This window comes from Melanerpes formicivorus, unplaced genomic scaffold (assembly GCF_026170545.1).
Source record: "Melanerpes formicivorus ecotype bairdi unplaced genomic scaffold, bMelFor1.0.p_v2 SCAF_20, whole genome shotgun sequence".
Classification (NCBI taxonomy): domain Eukaryota; kingdom Metazoa; phylum Chordata; class Aves; order Piciformes; family Picidae; genus Melanerpes; species Melanerpes formicivorus.
The window spans coordinates 6,787,351-6,803,288 of NW_027142372.1; the positions used below are offsets into that span (position 1 = coordinate 6,787,351).

General features: G+C 42.2%; 1 protein-coding gene across 11 annotated transcripts in view; it reads left to right on the top strand.

Moving 5' to 3' along the window:
• The first annotated feature begins 175 nt into the window (after nucleotides 1-175).
• Nucleotides 176-15,938, top strand: part of ZNF536 (zinc finger protein 536) — a 361,198-nt gene continuing 345,435 nt past the window's right edge. For 7 of the 11 annotated variants that reach the window (XM_068150622.1, XM_068150624.1, XM_068150623.1 and 4 more), the window contains exon 1: nucleotides 408-983. The gene's annotated coding sequence lies outside the window, so the exon portion shown is untranslated. Of the gene's footprint in view, nucleotides 265-407; nucleotides 984-1,447; nucleotides 1,867-3,148; nucleotides 3,474-15,938 lie in introns of those variants that run through there. The other 4 variants (XM_068150625.1, XM_068150626.1, XM_068150628.1 and 1 more) reach the window with 3 other exon arrangements.

Here is a 15,938-nt window from a genome sequence, read left to right on the forward strand (position 1 = left end):
TAAATAAAGTCGGCTCTAATGGAAAGAATCAAAATGCAACGCTGAGGACCTTTATGTGTTTGTATGCATGCGATTGGCAACATAACTGGCTTATTTACATTAAATACGCCACAAGGTTACAGTGCAGATCAACGTCACTTTATCGCTGATTACTTCTCTTAAACGCCGGAGCGGTGACTGATGCTCCGGTCCCCCGGTCCACCAAGGTTTCCCCGGGAGTTTTTTTTTCTAGGAGAAACAGACTTTGCATAGTTTCGGGAGCAGGTAAGCAGGGCGCTTTGTGGAGCCCGGCGCTGCCCCCGGGGGCCCGGCGGGGGCTGGCGGGGCGCGGGCAGGGGCGGCGGGGCGCGGGCGCGGGGGTTGCGCGGGCGCGGGGGCTGCGCGGGGTGCGGGCAGCGGCGCTGGCCGGGGGGCTGCGGAGCGGCGCGGGCTCCTCGGGGTGTTTACACGGGCTCAAGGTCACGACCAAGCTGCGCCGTGTTAAATGGTTTCTTAGTTGCTAGACAGGGAGAAAAAATGGACGATCACAGACCATTCTTTGTAGATTATTATATCAAGGGTTCAGCTTTTGGCTCATCAAAGCTAAATGCCGCAAGACCTATCTAGTTGCTGTGAATTATGCCAAGACGACAATGGAGTGCTTTTTTAATGGTACAATGCATTTCACCTACCAGATAGGGGGAGTCCACGCTGAGAGATGGGGATGTCTTGTGATGTTGGGTGATCAGTATCAATGAAGGGGGTTATTCTGAAAAGAGACAGATTAAAATAAAGCGCTCTTTGCTCGGGATGTGCTGGAAGCAGTTGGGAGGGCTACCCGGAGCGGGCGGCCGCGGCAGCCCCGCGCCGCACTTTTCCCCCTCCGCACAAGAAAATGATCAAGTCAATCATGTGGACATGCTTCATTATTCATTGAACACAATCTTTTACAACGCTCCGTTTACGTGCGGGAGTTTCTTCTACGCTTTGCTTTAAATTTTAAGGTAAGAAAGACAAAGGTAAAAAAGGGGGTTTTTGAGGATCCGGGAGGCTCCCGTGAGCCATCAAAGAGGCTCCAAAGTCAGTCCGGAGTATGTTTTATTTTTTTATTTCTTTTTAATCATCGCAATGGGGCCTGCGTTTTCCACCGTGATTAAAAAAAATACAGTATAATTAAATATCCATAGCAGTGACGTTTGCAAGCAGGGCTGTCAGGGGAAAAGCAGAAAATAATGAAAGGAGCGGAGAAGCCATTGAATGGCGCTATAGAACTTAGCCTGAAGAAAACCCTACGTTTTTCCTCTTTCTCGTTTCTTTTAAAACCGTTACTTTACAAAAAAAGGAGCGGGCGGGCGAGCGAGGCGAGGCGAGGGGAGGCGAGTGCCGGCGGCGGGCGCGACGCTGCCCGGGGGCTGCCCGTTGGCCCCAGCCCGCGCCGACCCTGCCCTTAACTTGGCCAGAAACTTTTTGTTTTAAAGGGTTGATGCGGAGCAAACTTTGCTGAAGTGACTTTAAACGCGCCCCCCCTCCTTTCCTCTCTCCCTTCCCCCGTAGGATCCCGGCTAATCGTGGTGTAATTTGTAAACTCCCCCCTTCTTTTTTTTTTTTTTTTTTTAATCAAAGTTAGCTGATGCATACCATGTGTCAAACTTGTGAGATTCAAGTGCCTAAGAGACCTGCCATTTTGTGCTCTAATCGACCTCTTATGAATAGGAGCCGTGCATAATGCTGCGAGGAGCGTTGTGACATTCAAGTAGGCACTAAATGTCAGGCCAGGTCTCAGCCCTTTCGGGGGGAGCGGAGCGCGCCCGGCAGCGCCGCGGGGAGCGGGGAGGCACCTGCCAGCCCGCCGCCGGGGCTTTTGTCAGCGCCCGGAGAAAGTAACAGGTTAAGGAGGAAACTTAAATGGCAATCCCCGGGGGTGGGGGGGAGCATCCTCTTCCCGGCGGCGCGCTGTGCGCGGGCGCGGAGGTGCTGCTGCCTGCGTGGGGCAGCGGCCTCGCTCTCCTGTGCGGGGGCTGCGCGGGGTTGGGTGTCGGGGAGGAGGGGGGCACCGGGCCGGTGGCGGGATTAACGGGGAGAGGTGGGGGGGTGGGGTGGGGTGTAGGAGAGATTCTTTGATGCTGTGTAGGAAAGAATCCAGATTTTAATGCGCCCATCTGTTGCAGTTTTGCAAATAATTAATATGTGTGTGTGAGAGGGGAGAGGGGCTGAGGGGAGCGGTGCCGCCTGTGAACTTCAACGCGAAATAAAGGGTCGAGAAGATTTATGCTTTTTTTTCGGAGGGTCTGCGGCTCCCGCGGGGCGGCTCGCACGGACTCCATCCGAAAAGTTACTTGCCGGCGTCCCTCGCCGCGGCGGTTGGGCAGGGGTCTTGGTCCGCCTGCGCGGAGCTCCGCGCGGGCCGTGGGTACCGGCGTCCGGGGCGGGCGCGGCAGGGAGGGCTCCGGCCGCCGCCTGCCTGCGCGGCGGGCATTGTTTCGGGGTGCGTGCGGCGGATATGGCTGTGTCTGATTCAGAGTCGAGGCGGAGGCGCGATTTGTCGGATCCCTTCGTTTTCACTTAAGGCACCAGCGGGCCGGGAAGCGGGGGCCCTCCGCGGGCGCGGGGCAGGGTGGAGGGGTGGGCGCGGGCCCGGCGGGACGGGCGCGGCTGCCCGGCCGCCCGCGGCTGGAGCGCTCGGCGGGGCTGTGCCCCCCCCCAGCCCCCCCTCGCCGCCGCCCCCCCCCCCCCCCCCCCCCCCGCCCCGTGCAGTTTAAAATAAATCCAACAGGGGCCGTGTTTGCTGAGCTGATTTGACCGGTTGATAGAGATAGCAGCGGCGAGCCTCCCCGCTTATGTGGAAAAAGACTATTTTAAGTGTCATAATTAAGTTTAGAAGCCTTGTTTGGGCTCATTCACTGCTCGAAATAAAAAGGACTGGCTTCTTTTAGACCCTTTCTGAAGGGGTTGGCTAAGCGCCTCTGCACGTTTGCTTGGAGAAGAATGTTTTCTTTTCTAGTATAATATTAGAAACTATATTTTTACTTATTTAAACCGGATTTGATTATTCCTGTGGAGATTCTTTTCTCCCCCCCTCCCCCCCACTCAAATCTTTGTTCATTGTTCATTGACTGTGGAAGGCTGCTTAAATGTACGGAGAGAGGGGGAGGACCCCTTGCTGGTTTGATGTTGAAATAGTAAACCTGAATAAGGAGGGTGGCTGGAAAAGTGGACATTGCAGCTTTAATTAACTTCAAGATGCTTCAGCGAGGACCAGAGCGTAGTAGTGACGTTGCCTCATAAATCTGTCCAGTACAGTGCGTTGCATTGAACTATTACAGTATCACCGTCATATTGAATATTCACTACCTATCCGGGAGCAGATTTGCATAATTGGATCTTTTTTAAATGAAACTTGTTTGCAAAAAACCAAACAAAACCAAAAAACCAAAAGCCCAAGTGAAAACTGCGGCGATCTGCATGATTGTAAAGGGTTCAAACATAGCTGAAAAGTAAGTGACCTGCATAAGTACGTCAATAGGTTAAGTGCAAATAAGATGAGAAGTGCTTCTGAAAGCTGTACATTCCCTATGTGGTCTCTTGGGTTATTTCTCAATAGCGGGATTTTTTTGTAGCCTGAGGGATTTTAGGTTTTCTGTCTGCTTTCATAACTTTTTCCCCTCACAGTTCTTACACAAGGTGAGGCTTTTGAACCCTGCCTATACCTGTAGTGATATTTTAAAAGAAAATAATAGTTTGCAATCTGTGCTGTTTGAGTTGTTTAATTACAGCTACTGTGGAAAGAAAATGTGCGTTGCTGTTACGTTTCTGATCATCGAACAGTTCATCTCTAATACTTAAGTGTATTCAAAGATTGTGTGTGTATGTGTTTGTGTATGCTTAAAAATTGACTTGGTTAACTGAGCTGTTACTTCTTAAATCACAGAGGCAACTGGTTTTTTTAATGTGCGTGCATGTGTCCCATTTGATGGAATTAAATTGCCAGGAATTTTTAGAGTGAATTTGTAGGTTACATGCAAAACCCATCCCCTCTTCACTGAGTGACTGGCTTAGAATCTCGCAGTTTGGGATCGGGGAGGTTTAGAAGTATTTTGTAAAATCAGATGCTGGTGTTTCAGATGCTGCGAGGACAAAGTTGTGGCGTGAAGGCAGCTGCAAGCATCGCCTCCTGAGGAAGGGGAGCAGCAATCAATGGGGCGAGCCGAGCAGAAGTGCAAAGTCTGCGTGCAGCCCAAGCCTTGCCCTGGTTCTCCCCCCTCTCTGAAGGCTGTTTTAGTTATGATGTCATTCTGATAGTGGAGAGCAAATGTCTCCTGATTCTAGCATTAAACGCCTGGCTGATTTGCCTGATAATGATAGCATTGACGTCCTGCTCCTTGACAAATGCAAGCCCTATGAGCCCTATGAATTAACTTTTTTCCCATAGATGAGAGCAAGCTAGCTTTGCGACTCATGAATGTATCAGCATTTCTTTGACAGATTACTCGGAACCTTCTAGTTTCTGCAACAAAACCCCCTCCCTAAATAGCACTTCTGCTAGTAGACCCCTGTACAGTTTGGGCCTTATTTGTAGAGCTGCTGAGCACTCGTCACTTCCACTGACTTGAGGAGTTGTGGGTGCTCAACAGCTTTGAAAATCAGGCCCTGTGTTTAATCAATAGATGATGGGGTTTGGTTTGTTTGTTTGTGGTGGGTTGGGTTTTTTTTTTTCTTGTTTAGGGTTGGGTGGCTTTTTTGTTTTATTTTGTTCTGTGTTTATTTTTTTTCAGACAGCTAAAGAGGGCTCTATGATTTCTAGTCATTATAAAACTATTTGTAAATAGCTTGAGATGTTTGTCCTCGTCTGTTCTGTTTTCCCCTTTTGGCTATCCTTGTAAAAAAAAAAAAAAAGTTTTATTTTTAATTTGTCTTCTAGTGGATTTGTACTTAATTTACCGAAGAAAAGAATCGTAAATGAGTTGTTTAAAGTTTTCACAATGTTGCAGAAAGAAAACGTCTCCGGGTTGGTAACAAGTGCTTAGAGAACCGGTTGCTGTTTCAGAATGTGCAGTAGAAGGGAGTCTTGGTGCAGATGCTAAACCTTGCGACTGGGTGCACTTTCTCACATAAGCTCTGCCTTCAGATTTTGCTTATGACTTTGAATTTCTGTCATTGCAGGTAAATGAGATTTAATATGGTTTATTTATTTTTTTTTTCAAAGTGTCAGTGGCTTAAACTTTGTTTTCATTTGCTTGTGATGACGATTAACAACTGCAGTTGTAAGATAGGTTAGTCTCTCTATTGCACTTTCAGGGAATGTATTAAAATATTTGCATGTTAAAGCTGTGTTTTACAAATGAGTTCCTGAAGATACAAGTTGCTGTGATAGAAATACTGTATTAAAACACTTGCAAGAAATTGACTATGACTTTATCAATTGGAAAGAAGAAAAAGGAATTGTTCTCCAGGCTTTTTGACTTCTGAACATATTTGAGCTCTAATACTTAGCAAGTTGTCTGGCACTGTCTTCACTGTAGACTTTTATATAATGAAGAGGCTGATTGTCATATTTTTGTCTATGCTAGAGGCCAATAACCCAACCCATTCATTATCAGAGGAGAGTAGCCTGTAAGTTGCAACATCAGTACCACTGTTTTGCTTGCAGCAATGAAGACAGTGCTGAGATCAGAAATTGTAATCTTCAGTACGGAAAGCTGACACATTAGGCTGTTTACCCACCATGGGAGCCTTAGGTGACCAGAAAGATTTGCATTAGAACAGACGTAGAAAATCCACTAGTCCATTAAATGGGATGCTTATTCCCTGAGAAGCAGAAGTTGCATCAAGTGTAGGAAAATCAGAAGTAATTTTTTCAAATGTTGATTTTTTGCTTGAAGTTGACTTTGAATTACACAGGTGTTTTTAGAGTGCCTTGGCTAAACCAAACCAAAACAAAAAGGCATTTAAAAATGTGCATGAATTTCTATGAACTTTATAAAAATGGGAAAGAAAGCCACACATTTATTTTTCTGGTTTGAATGAGGACAATCGCACATCTTGAGTATCTTCTGATTTACTGGGTTTTAATAGCATTTGTAAGTAAATTTAATTTTGAATATCTGACTTTTTCTCAGATACCTGAATAGATGTATACCAGCTCTTCAAAATGCTAAAAGCAGCACGAAGTTGAAGAGCCATTTTTCTGTCCTCTCATTCACACCTTGCATTTTTTTTTGCCTTATGCTTTGTCCCACCTTTTCTGAGTGATTTTGTGTGCCTGTTTCAGAGGTGCAAGCAATTTGGATTCAGGGAAGGAGAACATAAATTAAAAAATAGAATACACATTCTTTCTTTTATAGAAACAGGGAGAAACTTATTTCTGCGACTGTAGATGGAAATCCAAATTTCTGTAGTGAAGATACTCCAGGCACAGATGTTCGCAGAGCAGGGAAAAAAGGATGAGCTATTGAAAGAAAATACATAGAAGTAAAATAATTCTGAGATGGTTAATGGGATAATCTTAGGGTTACTGTACAGACACGCAGTTCTAGGTCCAGTTGTGAGGTTGAATACAGAGTATGAACTCTTAGCGACTGAGTTGCTGTCGCTGATCAGAATCTCATCTTGGATAGAACCAAGTAAAAATTATAATGATCTGATGGATGTTTGTTGCTTACTGTGAAATAACTGAGTAGCGTCTGTCTAAACCTGAGTGGATCACAGTAATTACTGTGACATTTTCACTCCTATTGGCAGGTTAAGCAATGAAGCAATGAATGAGAGATTTGAAGCATCTTTTTGGGGGTAGCAGAGATCCAGGTCAGGAAAGAGGCATGGGAATAATGTAGCAAGGAGAGATTTGGGTTGCCTCTGCCCAACTGGACCAATGCTGTGACAAAACATGCTCCCAGAGGGAAGATTCTTCTGGTATTCCAAATTTGGCACCTTTCCCTTTTATTTAAATGTGCTCTAATTTTCAGGTGCATCTTACTAGATAACCAGATGCATCAAAAAAGCAAAAGAACTGTAGAGGAGTAATTATACTAGTTGTCTGTGTTTTAAAAAAAAAATTAAAAGATAGGGCCTTGAAAGTATTTTGAAGTTATTGTTTTTTAGAGGTCTTAATCTAAATACTCTGTGGTGAGATTGTTTTCTAAAGAGATGGGTTCATCAGGTCAAGTTGAACTATATTAAAGACAAACAGTTTTGTTATAATATGACTGTCTTTTAAACACAGATGAGAAAAAAAAAAAGAGAACTAAAATAACCAGAGCAGCCTTACTATCTGATCTTTTCTCCATTGTGCATTGCAGTAGTCAAGATTCATGCAACCATATAAGCAAAAATCAGTAATTGCTTCCAAGTATTCATCATATTATGAAAATAGCAGCACTGCCTGTCATGGTAGGACATTAACAGAGAGTTGTGCAGGTAGCAGTGCCTGAAGTAATGAACATGGCTTGGATAGCACTCCCATAGCATGGGGCAGGCAACAGGGCTAGCTTCTTCAAAGTGGCTGCTCATTTTTGATGCATTAGTATTAAACTGTCCAGCAGTATAAGCAGCTCAGGCTTCCAGAGAGAGTGAGCGCTTGCCAGAGAAAGGCTACTTGGGAAATTTTGGCCCCGTCTTAGTTTTGTGTACAGGAGAAGCAGGAGGGTGGGCAGAAAAAGGAGAGCATGGGCTGACTTTCATCCCCATGGCCTGTGTAGCGGTGCAGGGAAAGTTGGCTGTGGGGATGTGTGCTGCCCATGGACCGTGCTCTGCCTTGGGCAGCCAGGGGTGTACAGGGGAGCCTTCCTTGCTGACACCTGCAAACGGGCCAGGGTATCATGGTGCAAAGGGGTAAATGGCAGTCCTGATTTTTCCTTTTCCAATAAGCTTGTTTCAGCCTTCATGCAAATTTTGTTACAGTAGTATTATGTTGTTGTTTGTTTGTTTTTAACTGCAATAACTGCTGTTACAAACTTTTCCTCCATTTTTATGCCTTTGGAATATTCTGCTGCAGTCACTGTGGTTCTTTGTGAAGAGGATGGGAGCCCTGTTGAGCTTGTCAGTGCTACAGAGGGGTTGCTATCAAGTACTACAGTCTACTTGGCTACAACAGGGCTATGTGTATTGCTTCCTCTGTAGTCCTGGCCCCTGCTGATCTGGGAATTAGCCCTGGTAACTCACATGATAGCACTGTGCTAGTTTGCCAGGCTGGCCTTCCATATTCTATTTTTTTTTAAAGTGATAGCATATTGTATTGACACTGTTTTATTTCGCTATAATAAGCTGGTCTTTATAGATTTATGCAGACGTTGCTAACATCAGTCTTGTAACAAATATCAATGGTAGATATAGATAGGTCCCTTTAATCTAAAATTTAGAAAGGCATGGGTAAAAAGGAAACTCAGGCAGAATTACTTCATGCAGAAGATAATAAACATATGGAACAAATTAGAAGCAAGGAAAGGATAAACGAGTTCAAGGGAAGCCTAGATTTGTTTCTTGCGAAAGAGCATGTGAGAGCTTGGGTGAAGAAAGCAAGGAGGTGTAAAGTCAGGTTTCTATTAGCAAAGGCTAACATGGTGGGCTGGAAGTCAGTTTCCTAACATTGCTTTTGATAGTGCCATATAGATGGGTATCAGTTTAGTTTCATGTATGTTTGTCAACATTGGCTCTCTAGATCTGTATGTGTATTTCCTCCAAGGTTCCACAGAAATACTAAAATTTGGGGCAGTGAAGCATTTTGGGGCTTTTACTAATTTTACTCAAGGGATATGGCAGGGAAGTGTTGATCAAGTGAATTAGGGAGCAAATTTAACTTGTCAGGCATTGGTTTATAATTGACAGAAGAAGCACTACTCTAGTGGCCAAGGGGTTTTGATTAGTATTTGCTCTGGTTCAACTATATCAGTCTTGAAGCGGTTCTGAAAAAAGCCCCTACATGTAGACAAGCTCTCTCCTCTTTATATATTTTTATGTAATTAAAATTTTTTGTTGTTATTTTATTTTTCCTCTTATTTTTCTTTCTCGAGGGTTTGCGTGACTGTTTTCATTGGTTTCAGTCCATGTGCTGGAGGTTGAGGGTTGACTAGGTGTTAGAAAGCAGCACTAGTTCTGAAACTGCTGCTACAAGTAGCTTTTCACTGGACCTTTGTTTTGTTGGACCGTATCCCACATTTTGGAGGAAATGATGTGTCTCAGAGGAAAGTGAATAAAGGTTAGCAAAATTTTGACCGATTTTGATGTGATTTCTAGCATCTAGTTCTACTCTTAGTTCATCTGAGGTAGGACTGATTCAGAAAGGCAAAGATTACCTCCCATACCAGGTGAGTCTCTCATGTGATTTCTAGGTTTGCTGCAAATACATTGTATAACTCAACTGTTTGTAAACTTCAATGCAAAGCCTGATGTTCTCAGGAGGAGGTCCTGATTAAACTTCTTGTTTCATTATTTCACATCCAAAAAGAAATAAAACTGTTTAGGTTAAAAAATGTAAAGGTTATAGGCTACCAAAACCCGAAATGTATAATAAAATGACTATTTATTACCTTTTTAATGTATCTATTCTTCATTCATTCATTGAAATTTTGCCACAGTAGTGTAATATCTCTTAGGGCTAATAAAATAACTAGTAGGAGATAACCCAACATCTTTATTAGTACTGTAACATCCACTAACAAAACTCTCCTGCTCTAACCACTCTCTACTATATTTTTGCTAGAAAACTTCTTCCAAAATACCTCAGATATTTTAAATATCTTTGAACTTACGTTCAAGCATCTTTCTTTTACCTGAATACACAAAGCTATATGCCTATGTATGCAATAAATGGGCGTGTTATTAGATAAATGAGCAGAAGGAAATCACAACCACTTCTGGATTAGAATTTCAATCCACTGCTTGTTTTGGTAGTGTCTTTGGCATGCTAGGTGCTTTCCAAATATAGAAGTATAGTTTCTGGCCAGGACTAGCTGCAGTTTTCTCATTTCAGTTGAAAAATGCCAGTTCATTAGTTTGCAACAACATGCTGCATCTTCGAAGAATTTTTAAGGTCCACAATTGAATTTATGCTCAAAATGAGAGAGTTGCATCCCTGCACTTCATTATGGCTTGGTGATTATGAAATGCACCTGGGTCACTGGAGAGCTGGATTCAGATTGTTCTTCTCATACCTGATTTGAATCAGCTTCTTCAAATCAAGTTTCTCACATCCCAGGTGAGTGTTTTAATAACCACGTTTTGGCTCTTCCAGGGTGAGTCTTTTCAAGTTCCTGCTTCAGGTTATTCCAATTTAAGTAATCATTTAATTATTCAGTGGGTCAGAAGAGGACTGCCTCTTGGCTTGGCCACTTACGTGTGATGTGAGGGACTGAGTCTGCCTTGCCTGTGTTGCAGCAGTCCTGCATGCTGAGCTCCTGTGTGTGATGTGGTGAGAGCATTCATATTCTTAATGTTGTTTTGCTGGCTTTTTCTTTTGAAAAGTTGCAAAAGGTATCAGGTTAGTCCTGGTGGGCAATGAGAGGAAATTCTGAATTTTTTGAAGTATTTGTGGTATGGAAAAACTGTTTCTTACTTGGCTCTCTACCTTTGTTGTAATGTTCACAAAACAATTATTATTGAGGTGATGGGGTGCATCTTGATAATCCAAAGAATTTTCATCTCGGAATGGAGCTCTCTTGCCATTATCTTGTTCAATGGATTATATGCTTGAACAGAACTGATTAACTGATTCCTATATCCCCCTGAGCACTGAGTGCCTATCTGTAGGAGAGGCAACAGGTACAGGCTTAGATCCTTTTACTGCAAGTGCCCTTGGATTTGCATACTGCACTGAGCTTGTGGATGGCTCTCTGGTAGTGCTGTGAGGCAGTGAGAAATGCCAACAAATACCTTGAAGATGCAAGGGATACTGCACTGCTAGTGCCCCTTCTCTCATGAACAAACTGATGTGAGATGTAAAAGACCTGTGGAACTGGCAGGTTTCTTTATTGGGATTTTTTTTTTTTTAAAAGGAGAGAAAAAATGTCTTAATCTGTAGGAGGGGCATCTGCAAAGGATGGAAACTCTTCTTTTCTTAGAGCTACTCATTTTGATAGCTTCTGTCTTTCATTCTTAACTTCTCTGGCAGCAAAACTCTGGCAGATCCCATGCTGTATTGGTTGGTTCCCCTTCTGGCTGCTCTGCAACAGTAATGGATGGGAGCCAAGGGAATAAATATAGCTCTGAGTTCCAGTAGTAACCCCCTGCCAGACTTCACAGAAACCTGGGAGGTCACAGTGGGGAGAGAGAATGGGTGATACAGAGTTTAGGCAGGCTCAGATCTGACTCCTTCAGCAGAGACAGTGTTCCTGCAGTTCCCAAAGGAGGGGAAAAGGGAAACCCACTGTTGCCTTAATTTCTGTCCTGACTTGAGGGGAATGTCTTTTAAAAGTGGCTGCCCTTGGCTGTGCAGTTTCCATGTAAATGTATTAAATGTGAGTATTTTTTATATATATAAATAACTTCACCATTTTGTTATTTCCTTTTACGTATTTCACTCCGGTTGGAAAAATGAAATCAATCTAGTCAGCTTTTCATCAGTTCTCTTTGGCTGTCATGCAGTTGCACAATGCTGCAGTGCTTGGCTAGCAAAAATGTTTACAACGAGAAATTGTTTTCAGTGGGATTAAAAAAAAGAATCGTGGAAACATTTTTATTGGTCTTCAATTTCTTGTGCAACTTTGATTTTTACAGGACCTAAGCTATATCAATGGTGTTTCTGTAATTTGGTCTTAAAATTTTACTGTATTTTTTATATGTACTTGCAAGTTATATAGACTACTACTGCCTTCTGTCACATAATATAAAAAATGGTAGCCTGAATGTTTCTTAGTGGCTCGTTCAAAGTCCATGGAAATCATGGGAACCTTGTAGTTGACTCGCGCAGGTTTGAGCTCAGACCTGTGTGTAAACGCCTGTTGAAGCTGGGTTAAAGAGCCAACCATTTAGAACTGGTCTGAGCTGTTCTCTGATGAGCAATGCTGTGAATTTTCTTCCTACAGCTGAGGTGGGTTTGGGGATATGCCTGCAAACCTTATATACCTCTACAGCTGCTGGCACCCATGTAAAATCAGATCCTTGGTGAGTTAACCGTAGTAAAACCCTAGGAGTAAAATATTGGCAGATGGTTGCCCTTTGCATGAAAACTCTTAAATCCTTTCTGGATAGGTGTTTGTGATAGGTGTTGAGTTAGGTTGGATTTTAATTTGTTTTGCTCTACAGTGTCAAGTGGCAAAGGGCTGTTGTGGAGATGGCCTAAATTTGTGGCTATTGATGGCTGCTTTACAAATGTGTGGACTCAGGTAGTTGGAGGAGTCATTGCAGCTTTCCAGAAGGCTTCTGCCACTACCAACAGAGGGGTATTGGACAAGCACTCAGAGCTTCCTTCCTTCTCCTTTTCTTGTGCTGCCACTGTGAACCCATCATTGAAATGAGAAATGGGGACCCTTGAAAAATGGGAACCCTTTGAAAAATTAAAGCCTTTCTTTTAGAGAAAGCTTGCAAATACTTTTTCAGTGCTTTTATGATTAACATTCTCCACTGAGTTCACTAATTGAAGACCTTGGTGAATATTGTAGTGACTGTGTCCATAGCTGTCAATGATTCAGTATCTTGTCTTCAGGTGTGAGCTGGCTCAGTCACATTTAGCTTGCTTCTAGTTGCAGTCATCACCACACAGACAAAAAAATTGCTGCTTTATAAATATGATTTCCCAGCCTCTATTGGACACCAGCTGTTGACTGGCTATTTCACACATCACAATGCTAACTCAGTGACCTCACACTATTAACCTTTTACTCACTGAATACAACTTCTGTGCTGAATTCATGTCCACTATGAAGTTAGACATAACTTGTACTGGATGAGGTAACTTCTGTTACGGAGAGAAATGAATTATCGTGCAGACTTCCTGTGACATTGGGAAAAATGATTGCAGATTATGATTTACATTTTTAATGAAAAATAGTTGGATTTGAAAACTGTTTACACATGTGTAGTCTGTAACATAACACTGTTTCCAGTCCTCTGCTCTCTAGTTGATAGAAACATCTAAAGTAGATTTGATGCCTTTGTAAAAACAGTTTGGCTGGTCCGTGTTCTGCAACTGCACAACATTTGTCCATGTACCTTTTTCAGAGGGTATCAATGTTTTTAATCAGACAGGGACTATTTTTCTGGGTATGCTTTGCTTTGACAAGATTTTCTGCTGGGAGGCTGGGCTTTTGAAGACGTGTTTCATATATTTGAGTCAAATAAAATACATGTTGCTCCTTTAAAAACACAGATTTACAAATAAGGCCTCAGACAGGTTTTATTGTTTATCATTGTAACACATCATATATCTTTTACTAATTGTACTTTTATTTTTTTGGTGTAATTATTTTTCTCTGACACGAATGTTTGATTATGTAAAAATAAATAATCATGGTATCATTTTTATAGTTCACTACTTTTCTTTCTCCTTTTTTTTTAGTTTTGTTTGTTTTGTTGTTTTTATAAAGTGCCAATAATCTTTCCATCTTTCTCTCTAATGATGGTGATGGAGTAGAGCAAAATAAAGATAAGTTAAGGAGAAGTGCTGGCTTTCAGTATGTTTCCAGCTACATGTACCAGAGCAGGAGTCTGACTACCAAACATTTTCTCCAGGTCTCTCTGTGGGTTGTTACAGTGATAGGGTAATGTTGTCAGGAGAAATGGGGATGGCAGATAAAGCAAGAAGGTGTATTGCACATGCCTGTTCATGCTGGATTTGAAGACAACTTTTCCTCCTTTCTTAATCTCCTCTCACTTGAAATATGAGATTGGCTAAAGAATAGGGGGAGAGCTGCCCTTTGAACTATTTCTATCCTCTCTTAGGATGTATATGTGTCGTTTTGTATAGATTTGTTCAGAAATCATCATCTGTGTAAAATGGAAGTTATCTTCATTAAACTGAATGTTCTGCTAGGCTTGAAGCCATTTGTACCTTGTTCTGGGTCCTAGGTGTTTCTTGACCCTTTACTTGTATAGTGTAGAATTTAGTCCCCCCCCAGTTACTTCCATTTAGGATTTGCCCCCTGTTGAGATCATTATTTAGTACTAGGACAGCTTTTATATGTTGAGAGGCATCATTTATTTCTATAGAAATAAGAAGACTTAACAGCAGTGCACAATCAATATGCAAAACCCTACTAAGATAATTTGTATTTAAATGTGAACAACATTAATTCAAAACAATCTTCAGTCCTTATTTAGCCCAATCATTGCTGGACATCTATGTGAACAAAGCTCTTCTAACATATTAATTTATTATCAACAATATTGCCAACACTTGATCCCTTCGATTAGGTAGCCCAGGTATCCATTATTCTATTAGAGCTTGCTGCTCCCCAGTTGAAGTCCATACTGAAATGCTTACTGCCTGGGCACAGGCACCCCATCTTTCTATGGGCAGGTGTATGCAGAGTTTGGCAAGTGCACAAGGAGAATATATATTATCATTGCTGAATAGTACCTTAGTTCAGTACTTCCTGTTGTTTACGTGTTTAAATTTTCTAAGGAAGGCTGTGTGTTAACAAAAGTTTCTGTAGCTTTTAGGAATTCTTCATGTTTGAGAGGAGGATTGTGTGTTCCTTCATCTGTGAACAGTTTGTGGTTCTTTTATCATTTGTTTCATGAGCCTTCTTTCAGATTTTATAAACATGATGTTCAAATATATGCAAAGAATGTCAGTTAAAGCTGTTCAGTGCAAAGCCTTAGTGACACAGTGTTATGACTCCACCTATACTACTGCAGTTGATTTTATACTGAGCATTGCTGTAGTAGCATGTGATCCTAAATTAGTGTGGCATCAGTGGCATTATTTTTGCTGAAATGGATCCTCTAAAGTTAGGAAAAGCCAAATTGGTGAAAATTCTGGTCACAATTCTGTAAATTTAGGAGTTACTGTATTTTGAAAATCTGCAATGAGACATTTGACCTCTTTTATTTTATTGTTTTTATTGTTGCTTCCATCAATAATCTCTGATCTCAGAAGTCCTGTGTGGTCGCATAGTAATTATTTTAACACTACTTGCTTTTTATACTTTAGCCATGGTCTTGAATTACATTTAGAAAAAGATGTATTAAATATTAACAAATATAGTGTTCATGTTAATTAAGATCCTTGCTACTTTGTGAAGAGTAGGAAAGGTCATCTTGTCTGGCACTGTTCCACCATCTCCTTTCCATAGCAAAACTATATGGGACACTCATAGTGACAAGGCCATTCCCATTGCCCATGGCCACTCTTGGCTATGAAGCTAATAAAGCAGGGACTCTGAAGCAGGTCTGTGAAGGTAGCTTGCCTCGGCCTTTACTGGCTATAGAAGAGAGTGCTGAAGGCAGAGGATGTCTTCTAAGGAGTTTTCTGCCACTGCACACAGATGATGACAGCAAATGTATAGTGAGTGGCCACAACTTAGGCAGGAGCTGGATTACTGCTGCTTATTCCCATGCTGATGAGATGGAATGCTGGGCACATAGGAGCTGTGGGCCATGGAAGGTCCGACTTGGAGACCCAAGTGAGGAAGAAGGCAGAGAAAGGATAGCAGAAAAGTCTTTTATTGTATCCCAGGAGAATGCTATCTGCTATGCATTCAGACTGGAGCCATCCTCCTTTTCCACTCTCACAGGTTGTTCTGAACTAATATTTGCTATTTTAATTTTCTTTGCAGACCTTGATATCAAAGTCACTGCACTTTCCCTTCTCATTGGAACTCCTGGTAAAATAAGAGATCTATACCAAATATTGAATAATTAAGCCTAACAGAATGAAAAATTAACATGGTAAATATCCAAAGTAATGATATAAACAAGGTGCCATGTCATTTTGCCCACCAAAGGCTAAGAGTCCTCTTTTGTCCAAAATCAGATTATGTTCTTCATCTCGCTAATGACACTATTAGCAAATTCATACTGGAAGCCAG